This window comes from Lactuca sativa, chromosome 6 (genome assembly GCF_002870075.4).
Source record: "Lactuca sativa cultivar Salinas chromosome 6, Lsat_Salinas_v11, whole genome shotgun sequence".
Lineage (NCBI taxonomy): Eukaryota > Viridiplantae > Streptophyta > Magnoliopsida > Asterales > Asteraceae > Lactuca > Lactuca sativa.
This window is the reverse complement of record NC_056628.2, coordinates 13,871,606-13,885,424: the sequence shown is the minus strand read 5'-3', so window position 1 is coordinate 13,885,424 and position 13,819 is coordinate 13,871,606.

Genomic DNA, 13,819 nt, shown 5'->3' with positions numbered 1-13,819 from the left:
TTATCCCAAAAATATTTTTGACCGGAATTAAACCCGTTGGAATATTTTAAATAATATTCGTCAAGCAAAAATAAACTCGTAAATTATCTTTCCATTTTATTGGAAAAAGGTTTATTTTAATTACGACCATTTAACCTGGTAAAAATTTTAAACCTCGTTAAACAAAAGTATCGGGTAGTTGTATACCGGGTACAACACTCAAGCCCTATATAAGGGAGGGTGGACACTCCTTAGAACCCTTTTACCACCTAGACCCACTTTCTCTCTCTACTCTCTCCTCAAGTCCGATTTCACCTCAAAACCGCAAGTTTCCGCTTCCAAAACGTAAGTTCCCTTACCCTAACTTGTTCTAAACATCATTTCTTGTTGCTATAGTTCAAAAATCACTCAAGAAAGCCAACTAAAAGGAGTTCACGGCCTAAGAACCTCCTTAGGCCGTAAACACCTAAAATGGTGCCAAAATGCCCAAAACTCCCTCCTTTAGGCTTAGAAACTAGTTTTGGGTTAAACCTAGAAGTGTTTGAGCCTTGAATCATCAAGTTTGGGGGCTTAAAAGAGGGTTTACGGTCCAAGCATATGCTTAGACCGTAAACACCCTCTAAGCATGCAAATCAAACCCAAAACACTTCCAAACCTCATTTAGGCTTAAGATATGACTAAGGGACTTACCATTTCGGACTTGGAACACCCAAACATCATCATTTGAAGGACAAACAAGAGTTTACGGCCCAAGCATATGCTTAGACCGTAAACTCCCTTAAAACATGCCAAACGAACCTTCAACCCCCTAAAAAGCCTTATACCCTCACTAGAACTTGTTAGGAATGAGCTAAGGACCTTGAAATCAAAGAATGGAAGGTGTCCAAGAGTTTACTACCGTAAACCATGGAGTTTACGGCTGTAAACTCCTCAAGGAGTGTCAATGGACCGTAAACTCCTCAAATGGTCCATTTTGAGGCCTTAAACCCTTCATAAGCCCTAGAATTGAACCTAGCCTAATTCCACAAGTGTTATAAGACCTTAATGCATCAAAGAACACACCATCCATGAGTTTACGACCGTAAACTCATGGGGATAAGGTCTTTGGGTCGTAAACTCTATAAAGAGTTTACTCTTGAAGAGTAAACTCCCTAACTAGGCCATACACACCCTTAGATGTTACCCGAGACACTCCGAGCACTTAACCAAAGTGTTTTCCGCATTTTAGGGTGCGTATACGTGTTTAATTAGTATTATGTTCACTAATTGTATGTAAACATATGGCATCATATGTTAATAGGTCACTAAGTGTGTTCAAGTCTTTACTTGACACCGAGCACCCAACCGGCACTTTCGTTCGATCCGCTTACAACAGGTGAGTTGTACCCCTAAATTAACCTTTTAAATGTTTTTACATGCTTTTATGGGGGGGATACAAGTTAAAACATGTCAGTTATCATATCAATCATATGTGATTGATAACCCGCATGCACAAGGATTTATTACACTGTCAACTGTTTTACCAAGTATGATACTATAAATGGTTTTTCCAAAACGTCTTTACTTGTTCAAATCTTTTCTCAAATTGTCTATCGCGCTGTATGTTTTACTTCAAATTCAGTTACAGCAGTATTTTAAACAAAGGTTTTCTTTACTTATATTGTTTTATCAAAGTTATAATCAAAACTTGTTTATGAAAGATTGTCAAGGGTTTCTAAAGGTTTTCAAACTTATTTTACAAAAGAATACCAAGTCATGATTTTCTTAAGTGTAAAGGTTTTCCAAAGTTTTCATCAAAGTTTTCTTCCATGTTTTTATACTTCTACTTCGTTAGATACTACTACTTCGTTATGCCTCTACTTCGTTAAATGCTCCTACTTAGTCAAATGCTACTACTTCGTTAAACGCTTCTACTTCGTGAAACGCTTCTACTTTATTAACGCTTATACTTCGTGAAACGCTTCTACTTTATTAACGCTTCTACTTCCTGAAACGCTTCCACTTCATGAAGCGCTTCTACTTTGTTAATGCTACAACTTCGTTAAACGCTTCTACTTAGTTAAATGCTTCTATGTCATTAAATGCATGCCTGTACCTGTATAGTTATATAAATGATGTTTAAAGGAATTAGGAAGGCTAGTTCGCCCTATTTCCTTTTCCTCGTTGGGATGTGGTCTGGTGGGTATCGGATATCCGTCCGAAGGTCGTTTAAACATTAATTATATATCATGTATACATGTATAGACATGAAGGTTTACATCGATCAGTCAGTTGTGAGTCTCTACCGTTAGTCCAGCGCCTCTAATAGAATTCAGATTACGAGATGCATCTTCAAGACACGGATCTCCCCGTCGTCGAGTTGGTAACCAAAGTCTCCTGTAGGGAGAGCGGGCATTGTGTGTATAGATCTATACGGGACTGACACCCCCGCACCCTGACTGCTAGCTATAGTCCACGGCCTACCAAGCCAAGGGGTGACAAATGTCATATTTACACCGACGCTTGCAGGGCGTCAAGTACTCTAGTGTCGATTAGTATGGTTACGAGTATCTCCATGATTACCTTATAATTCATGGCCTTAAGGTAACGATAATTAACATTGTATGCTGGAAACACACTCTTAGAATTACTCTTTGTTTTAGACCTTGCTAGCTGTATCTTTCATTTGATATTGTCTGGGGTCTATGTTTCTTTGTTTTAGACCTTGCTAGCCGTATCGTACATTTGATACCGTCTTGGGTCCGTGTCTCCTTTTGTTAGAATGAGCCAGGCGTGTCATTCACTCGATACTCTCCTGGAGTCTATGATTTATTTGCCTTAGTCAGTAGTATTTTCTGCTGAGGCATATATTATTTTCCCTTGTATTTTACTAGTGATATTCTCCTACTTTCTTTAAAGTCAAATACCGTATTTTGGTTAATGATAGTATTTCAAGGAAAATTTCTCTTTAAAACATAACACTGTCGAGTCTTGGTAGAAGACTACTTTTAATTAGAAAATATAGGATTTTCTGGAAAGAACTCTAATACACCGTAGATTCTAAACTACTACTTTTATAAGGTTATTTTGAATAAAAGGCTTACTTACACAAATGACACTAAATACTTATGAACTCACCAGCATTTATAAAAATGTTGATACTCGCTTTCAAAATAACTTGTATTCTCAGGTCAGCAAATAGACAGGTACATCCCAGGAGCTTTTGGTGAAGACAGTTTAGTACCAAGCTGCACCTATATTATTACTTGTATTACTTTGATGTTTCTATGCAATGTAAACTATTTAAAACTATTACTATTAATGCAATGGTTGTTGTACTTTGATTACTATACTGCATATGTTGTGATACTTGACATGACGTCATCCACCCCAGAACGTTTCCGCCGTTCCGGTTTTGGGGTGTGACAACTTCGATGCCCGGTACCAACAAAAGAAGCAAAATATCGGACCGGTTCGGAAATATTTTGTCATATTTGAATTGATATATCTCTCATACGAGCTTAGAATGAGCTGAAATATTTTCCTATATATTTTTCCTTTGCATTAGCTAAAACTTAGGTTTTGGAATCACTTTACTTGGATTAATATTTGTTGAGTTACAGTCCCTTGAAGAGGGGTTGTTCGGGCTGGTTTTCCTCATTATTTCTATGTGCATATTTTTTGTCATCTTTGAATAATCATATCTCTCTCTTTACGAACGTAGAATGAGCTGAATGGTTTTCGTGTATATTCTCCTCCGTGTTAGCTACAAATTAGATCATGGAATCACGTTAATTAGCTTAGTATTTGTTGCTTTATACACCTTCAAACTTGGCATGTTGGTGCTGAAAAATTCGGTATTGGTAAAAAAAAATATCGGTACGTAACGGTAATGGCAACAACACCGTTTCCTGCAATTCAGTTCGGGATTGGTACCCTCAATTTAGACCATTTAGTTTTCAGTACTTAGAAGCATTCGACAAAATTACATGTAATTTTAATGACATAAATCTTAGTTATGGGTCCTCATGTTTCCTATGAACTCATTATCATTAATGAGGAATTCTAAGGGGTTGTTTGTACTTCTGACAACATCTGGTCGTGCCATACAACACACGTATAAATAGAGCCGACATGAGACATGTCTCACGACGTGATGAGCCCCTGGACATCCTATAAATAGAGCCAAAATTCACTCATTTTATTACACCTTTCAACTCCATTCTCTATAAAACCCCCCAAGGTCCCAAGACCTTTTCTCTAGCACTTCCTATGTGTTAGTAGCGAAGCTCAAGAGCGTTAGAAAGCCCCAAGAAATAGAGCTTTCGGCTTAGAAGCCCTGCCACGCAAAGTCCGATTTCTCGCTAAACCACCTGTAAGTTGAGTTATGCTTACCGTACTTTAAGTATAACTTTTGTTTGAGTTCATTATCGTTATTATGAACCTATAAAAAATATTTATCAGTGATTCCAAATTATTATACTGATTGATCTACTTACGAGGATGATATCTATGTTGGATTTAGTGAGGTGTTTAAAGTGAGATTTCCAAACAGTATACTTCGTATACCAAACGGACCCAACCTCCGATATGAGCTTACATGGTTGCTCTTTACTTGATAGATCTTAAAGTAGACTTTGAATTCATGATGAATCTATACTAATAATCAGTCGCAATAAATATTAGACTAAGACTTAGTGATAATGATACTAAGTTTCGTCAAAGGAAAAGGTAGTTGCTAGATGCGAAGCGTTGTCCGAATTTCGAGTCTTCACTTTATCAAGTGAGTGCATAGTTACTTTCATCTTACAAATAGATATGAAGTATTTAATATAAATACATGGTATATGTGTTTATTATCCGTGTTCCTGATATCTATGTTAGATGAACGATTTATACATGTTTAACTTGTTTTAAACTGTGTATGTATTTTTATACCTATAAATATAATGGGCAAAGATGGGGTAGATGAAAGATGATATGGATGATAGGTTAAGAAACATGATATATATGATGAGAGGTGAAAGATGATGAGAAGCCTTGACATTAAAGTTGATCGAGTCATCTAGTAGAGTATAGATGACAACCACGGACTATTCTAGACAGTCCATTGGAACACTAGCAGGCTCGCAGCATGTAGGTGTTTTTGAACTACATATTCACCAGATGTACTCTAAAACCCCTAGCAGTTGTGCCTAATAGACACCTTAGCAGCTGTGTCTAATAGATAACATTGTCAGTTGTGCCTAATATATAACATTGGTAGCTATGGACTTAGTGTATGTTAGATAAACCCCAACAACGATGGGCTTTGTGCCTATTCCTTAGGACAATCATTAGGAATAAATGAATGAAGAATAGATGATTCTTAGGGAAGATCCTCAAGAATAAAGAAGATAATTGGGATGGTAAATTGGGTTAATTGTTTGATGACTAAACATAGTAAATATGTTATTGTGGGTTGAAAACCCTATGTACTTACCAGGTTTACCAACCTGACTCGCTCAGTTTATTGTATCACAGGTGGCTATATGAAAGATACATTATGCTGAGAGATTCAAGGAGTATTAGACCACTAGCTTAATTACTATAAGGCTTGTAATATTTCGTTATGCTTATGTTCTTGTATTGATGATGACATCCCAATGTTTTAATATAAATAAAATACATTTCTTCGAAAAATGATTTGATAATATCATTATCATGTTTTCTGCAAACAAATTTTGCAATATTATTCTTCAAAAGGATTCTCTGATTTTTAAATAAGTATAAATAAATCGGTCTTTTATGGTCGTTAGAATGGGGATGTCACACCAACGGTTGCATCTTGTCGTGAGGTCGTTGATGCTTGACTTTGACTTACATGTAAGTCAAGCATCGCTCCACAAACCAAGCCACATTCCGCTTCATGCAGGGCCACCAATAATCACGATGAAGATCCTTATACATCTTCGTCGCCCCGGGATAAATGGAGAACCTAGATTTGTGTGTCTCCTGTATCAGAACCTAACGCACACCACCCCAGTACGGAACCCAAACCCGCCAATGAAGAGTCAACAACCCCCGACTATCATAATCGAAGGAAGCCACCTGACCCACAATACGTTCACTCTTTCGGTGCTTTTCCTTCATAGCCTCGACCCGAGCCTCACGATCATAATCCTTCACCACATCCAACCATCGATGATGCCTCTGTTTTTGATCAATAAAACACATAATGCAATCATTCAAATACTTAATTCATAGCAACAATTAATGAACGATGTTCATATAATTAGCATAACATAGTTCAATACATATCGATTGAAGGCAAGCGGGCAACAAGTTGTGCCGCTAGCGCTTTCTTTATGGCAACACTAATCCTTTTGAAAACAACATCTGTGGATCTAGGAGATATGCCTTTAGAGTGCATGACCAGTTAGAATCTGTTGAGGAGCTCCACCGCCTCTGGTTCAAGAAAGCCAAATGTGTCAAATGCAAAATGCACAAACACATGTTGATTTTCTATACATGCATTCTCGTGCTTTGCCACTTTGCACGCAACAACTTTCAAAACGGCATGCCCTGCTGTGAAACCCCCGGTCCTCTAACCGACGAGAGGAGAGACCCCAGTAAGATCCACACACACGTGCTTCCCTCCTACCCATCCAAATACCAAAATGCCAGCCGGTCTAAGAATGGATATTCTATCATGCAGGTCCGTCAAGAAGTTCACTGGCGCTTCTTTCTTCGCAGAAATACCAGCCCGCCGACAAGCATCAAAGAGAACATCCCTAACCACATCATGTCTATACTTGAAACCAGGGAGCTTTCTACAATGAACTGCATGTTCCTCAAATGTATCCAAACATGCCTTGCTGCAAACTGGCATATCTCATCGATTGGGAATAGAGGAATCATGAGGCTGTAGCGCAGGATAGTTCGATACTCCACATGATAGATATGATGGCCAAGGCCATCAATGGGGATGCTTAGCAGAAAATCCTGAGCATAAGGTGCCCGAAGACACTCAAAAACTGCTTTTTGTCTAACAGTCATGTCGAAGTCGACTTCCATATCTTTGACAATTTTGCTAAAAAGGGAACACGCCAATGATTTTTGGGATTTAGGGGGTGCTGTCCTTATTAGTGAAACCGCTATAGTCGAATCACTGAATTGTATCGTGAAGACGAGTCATAACACATAGGTAATCAGAGTCCATACCAGATATGCCACTGTCACGTAAGATGTGGTCTTGTAATGCCCAAGATTGCACCCTCGAGGCTACAAATACGTAGGAGGAAACCTCGTATATCGAGTACAAACCCAAACCACCGAAACGAATAGGTAAGGAAGCCAGACGCCATTGAATGTCTCCAAAGAAGGGGCCTCTACGTACCACTATATCCTCGATAGACATACACAATCCTTTGTCAAAGAACAAAGTTGCCTCTTCTATATGCACCGGCTGACAAGTCCTTAAACCAAACAAAAGTTTTGCAATGCCCATACATGATCGAAGCAAAAGGAGCTCACTCAGCGGGTCACATAGTTGTGGAAGAAGACCCATCAAATCAAAAGCATTGATCACTCTCTTCATGTCTAACCCGCTAATAAACCCCACGTCTCTACTAACAGCTCCCCCAAGGAGCTTTACCCCTAAAGAAGGTCTCCCTATATCCGTTGGGAATAAATCGGCACGAAGCTTCCTACCATCACAGGAGGGCCAAAAAATCTTTGTTTCCTTGATGTTCAACTCAAGACCCAAGCCTGGACCATTCAACCGAATAATGTTCAACACTCTAGCCACCTCCTCTGAATCCCCAATGACCGTTCCATCATCCAGATACCAAGCATAGAGAATGAGCTTACACTTGTCTCTAATCTTGTGCACAAGCGGGTGAAAAACGAGGGAAAAAAGAAGATGGCCCAAGGGGTCGCCTTGCTGCACCTCAGTGGCAGACCATATATGTTGATCTCTGATATAAAGTCTTGTTGCTTGCCCGTACAAGAAATTCACCCACAAAAAATAGAAGGGCACATCCTCTTAACCTCGTGGAGCAATGCTGATCTATCCACCAGGTTAAAGGCATTCGAGAAATCCATTGTAAACATTATGTAAAACCCCGTTTATTTATTAAATAAATAAATTAATTAATGAATGGCTCATAGCCCTAAAACAAATAATTATTTAGCAAAGTGTTGATCTCGAGGAGCTATTGTCACACTTTTAGAGGTTGGGGGCTAAAAGTGTAAATCCAGACTTAATTTGTAAGTATTATTGAAGGCAGGGATTAAATTGTAACTTTTTGGACTTTATTTGAAGTGATTTTGGAGACAAAGGGGCTGTTTTGGAAATATTGTACCTAAGTTGTAATGGATTTTTAATGTTGGGGTTTAATGGGTAAATATAGGATTTGATTGGAAAAGGATCCTATGGGGAGGGACTAAACTTGTTTATTGAGCAAAGTTTTAAGTGGAGCGGGATTTAAACCCGATGACTCCTTCATTCCCGTTTAAAGCATCGCTACCAAAACCCTAAACCCTCCCGTATGTAGCAGCCGTCATTCCCCCCTTATGCCTCCTACTGCCGGCCGCCACCCCATTATCCCTTGCTTCTCCGACCGACCAAGCCGCCAAAGAACCAAGATGACCGGCGTCATTTCACTCCGTTGAAGACATGAACCACCGCTATTGAAGATGAACGCCACCATGGAGCGACATGGGCAGTTGAGGTCGGAGGGAACACGCCCGGGAGTGTCGCCGTTGCTGTTTCCGGTGGACGCCGCTACTCAGTTGTAGCGCTGATTGTACCGCCGCTTCTCTTCTTCTGTTACAGCGTTGTTACCGTTCCTTTTTCTTCTTCTTTTTCGCTGCTGCTGCTTCCTCGTGTCACCACCGCCACCGTACGCCGCCAGGTGGGCGGCTGGATCCCCTTGCAAGCAAGGAAACGTGTGTGTGTGTGCCTTCTGTGAGTTCGTGTAGGTGTGTGTGATTTCTACTTCAAGATTCGTGTGGTGGGTGTTGCTACTTGACGGGGAACCGAGAGAAACCACCGCCACCACCGTGAGGTGGTGGCTGTCGTCCCAAAGCTTTTTCTGCCGCCTCATGCCGTCGTGAACCACCGCGGGTGGGTGTACTTTTGGTGTGTATATGTTTTGTAAATAGATTAGGGTGTGCGTGTGTTCTTTGGGGTTTTGTATTGTACATTGTAACACAAAAAAAGGAATAATGAGAAAGGAATTTGAAACCACCACCGTGAGGTGGTGGCTGCCGCCACCGGCCGCCGTGTCGGGTGGCGGTGTGCTTTGATGGTGTTTGGATTCGTTTGGAGGGTTTGAAACCCTAATGGGCCCAAGGAAGCCCTAATGGACCTAATAAGACTTAATGGGCTTAATAAAACCTTAACGGACCCTAATAAAACCCTAATGGGCTTAATGACATTCTAGTGGGCCTAGTAGGCCCAATAAAGCCCTAATTGATCTAGAAGCCCAACAAGTTAATAAATGGGTTAGTCTTTGGGTTGGAAAACACTAATGCCAATTAAACTCTAATTTTTTAGAATTAATCAGGAAGCACACGATAATTATTTAATAACTTGAGATATTAAATAATAAACTTTGGCAAAGATTAATCTAAGCGATAATGGACTTAATGGATTAAGTCCTTAATGGGTTAAGTAGGAAACTTAACCCTAATCATCATTTTATGGGAAACCCTAATTTCACTTGGGTTTATTATTGGGCTTCCTTTTGGGCCTTGATGATCGGGTTATTAATGGGCTATCCAAAGTCAAGCAATTAGACTAGAATAATTTAATGGGCCTAGGGTAAGGCCCATGTAAGGGGCTTGGGCCCAATTTGGAAAATTGGGCCATAGATGGGCCATAGTTTGGGCCTGAATGATTATATGATGTTGGGCCTCAGAATGAGACCATGTATAGGCCTAGGCCCAATTTGGAAAATTAGGCCATGTGTTGGGCTTTGATTTCCTAGTTGACTTTGGGCCTATGGATTGGGCCTTGAGCTTGAATAAGCCAAGCCAGGGGTAATGTAGTAATTACCCAAAGAATATACGTATGGTTATGTATTGGGAACCAATTATTAATTAGGTGTTATTTTGGTGTTGACAGTTCGGGAATCTGTCAGCCAGCAGTTGGGGTCGAGTCTGTGGGACTTCAGCAAGTGTGGGATTGTGTCTTCGGGACTTCAACAATATGAGGTGAGTTACCTTCCAGTAGCGGTGGGTCTAAGGCCACAATGTCGGCCCACCAATAGGAGACGTATGATAGATGATTGTCTCTGTGATATCATCTAGGTTTGCTACTACCTGATATGTTATATGCTAGCATGATATGTTATATGTGATAGTAGTAGAGTTTGGTTGTTAGGACCGGAGGGTAGTCAGACACCCCAGATACGTCTGACAGTATGTGATGTTATGTTTATATGCTAGCATGACCTGTTATATGAGTTTGAGGTAGTAGGAGGGGAGCAGTCCCCGAGTTCGGTTGTTAGGACCGAAGGGTAGTCCAGACACTCCAGATATGTCTGACAATATGTTATGTTATGATATGTGATAGTAGTAGTAGTGGGGGGTGAAATAGTCCCCGAGGTTCGGTCGTTAGGACCGAAGGGTAGTCAGCACCCCAGAATGGCTTGACATGGGTAGTCAGCACCCCAGAATGGCTTGACATGGGTAGGACGGCACCCCAGAATGGCCGCATGGGTAGGTCGGCACCCCAGAAAGGCCGTACCGGGTAGGTCGGGCACCCTAGAAATGCCTGGCAGTATGTATGTTATGTGATTGTGTGGTATGTGGTAGGATGGGGGAACTCACTAAGCTTTGTGCTTACGGTTTTCAGTTTTGGTTTCAGGTAGTTCGTTTTCAAAAGGAAGGAGCCGGCTTGATCGCAGCGCATCACACTATGGTTTTCCGCGCATGAGATCTTTGGGATTACACTCTGATATTGTTTTATGATAACATGTTTGATTATTTCTACTTTGGTTTTGACATGACATAATATTACAGATGTTTTATTTCACTGTTGGTTTTTAAATGACGTAATTAAAAATGAAATTTTTGGCCTATATTTTTGGGATGTTACACATTACAAGAGACCCATCAGCATGTTGTTCACTCAACACCCTATTGGCATTGTGTAACCCATCCTCAGCACCACCGGACACACCAACCCCGAACTGAAAATCATTAAGGTACTTGGCCATTTCTTTACCCACACCTTTCATGGCAACGTTGGAAACCAGACATCTCCATATAGTGCCTACTGCAATTGGACGAATCCCGTTGTCAGGTTTAAGCAGAGGCGTGAGAGGAGCGGATGCAACAAACTCTGCCAAAATTGTTGGGCATCTTCCCGCTAACCATAAATTAACCACTGAAGTGATTGCACGTATGAGATATGTGGCTATAACAGACCCTTATCCACAAAGGACATCCAGTAAGTATTGAGCCCTCAAGCTATTAAGTAGCCTATGGAGATTTTCTGTGACAGCAATAGTGCGATTGCCTTAGCCAAGGAACCAAGAGATCATTGCAGATCTAGACAGATTCACAGAAAATATCACTTCATAAGACACAAGATAGAAGAAGGACTCCTTGTGGCAAAGAGGGTGTCATCAGAAGAGAATCCTACAGATCCCCTTACGAAGAAACTGACGAGGGTTAGGCACTAACAGCATCCGAGGCGCATCGGCTTGAAGGATGATATTAGTTTTACAGATTAGATAGCTATTTCTGAAACTTGTAAAATGTAATCGACATTTGATGATGAATATAAGGTGTGTCTATTTATGAGTAAGGTATTACTGTCTTTTGTCAGTTATTTACTATTGTTTCAGCTTTGCATGTTTTGACTTCCACAATAAATTACTTTATTCTAACTTCCACAGTCGGTCATACGTCGGAAGTACGTATGAATTAAGACTGTCATGAATTGGGCTTGTAGATGACTAAAGGTGTTTAGCCATAGCAATGGTTGCTACAACATTCAAGAGTGTTCATGAGTTCTGAGTATTGGAATAAACCCACGCTCACTTGCATCACTTCATCGAATTTATCTCGAGTGATCGTGAGATGGTAATATCATACAAGTCTTCAAAACTAGAGATATAATTTGTTGCCTATGAGTTGGTTACGCATTGATTGCACGAAAACGTATCAGTAACTTGATGCTACAAAACGTGCCTTTGTGTATAATTCAACAGGTAGTAGAACAAGTCTATGAGTCGAATTTTATCTGTTCCTTCTAGTTCTTGGAGGATTAGAAGCGATATCTGGGCCCCTCGATGATTTTGTTTTGGCATATGTATCAGTCCCGGTCAGAACCTAATTGATGTGTTCAATTTAGTTCTATGTCAAACAAATCGGAAATCGGGAAACAAACTACTGGACAATAAGTATGACATAGTTCCATGTATTTGTCCGACTGATATCTTGAGAACAGAGGATTATATGATCACTTATCTAAAATGACACTTCATAGTTCAACAAAGTTTTAAGAGCTACGATTGTCGGTTGGTTCCTGAAGTAATATAGGAAAATATAGTTATTAGACTTATCCAAGTGGGAGACTGTTGGATAAGGTGTCTAAGTCCATAACTTTATTTGGTATATACTTGACCCGAACCGGCATGGTCCATTTGGGTTACACTTCATCCGAACTATTTGTATGGTTAAACCTTTAAGAATTGTATGTTTATGATTTGTTAATATATTATAAGTTATAATATATTAATATGAAATCATATTATTTAATTAGTTTTGATAATAAATTAATTTAGAATTAATTTGGTGATAAAAAATATGACTAATTAAATATGGGCTCTTGTATTTTATGTAGTGTGGGCTAATACTCATTTAGAATGGGCTTGGAATGCATGGGAGTCCACGGATAGTCCATGGAACTTTTAACCCATGGATCCTTGGAAAGGAAGAGTCATGGGTATTAGGGTTTACATAGATGTAACCCTAATTCCCCACACTATATAAAGGAGCTTATGATGCTTGAAATGGCGTGATTTGTGATTTCCATTTGAGGCATCCACATTATTGGTGCTTAGCTCTCAAGCTCCAAGGAATCAACTCACTATTGAAAGGTATGTAATTCTTCTAGCTTTTATGTTTAAAGTTCCCCATGCCATGCTAGATAGGTTATGAACCTTGGAAAAACAAATTTGCATGTATTCATAGTAAAACATAGATCCAAGGTTTCTAGGGTTGCATGTACACCATAGGAGTGTTAAGATGCTCAAAACCTAACATAAACTGCATCTCATACAACAAAAACTCACATTTGGAGAACTTTGTGAAAATTCTTTCCCTCCTCAACGTCTCCAGCACTTCCCTCAAGTGCTCCTCGTGGTGCTCTGGGTTTTGGAATAAACCAAGATATCATCGATAAATACAATTACATACCGATCCACACATCGACATTCACATGCGGTTCATGAGATCCATGAACGCGGATGGAGCTTTGATGAGCCCAAAAGGCATCACCATGAACTTGTAATGACCATAACGAGTCCAGAAAGCTGTCTTCTACACATCCTCCTCTTTAACCCTCGTCTGATGATAACTCGTTTGCAAATCAATCTTGGAAAACCAAGATGCACCCTAAAGCTTGTAAAAAAGATCATCAATCCTCGGGAGTGGATAATGGTTCTTCATTGTTACCTTATTCAGCTCCCGATTCAATGCACATACGATGAGACCCATCCTTCTTCTTCACAAACAAAATCGGTGCTACCCATGGTGAACTGCTCGGTCGAATAAATCCCTTGTCTAACAACTCCTGCAGCTGTATAGACAACTCCTGCATCTCGGGAGGAGCCAACTGATATGATGCTTTGGCTATTAGAGC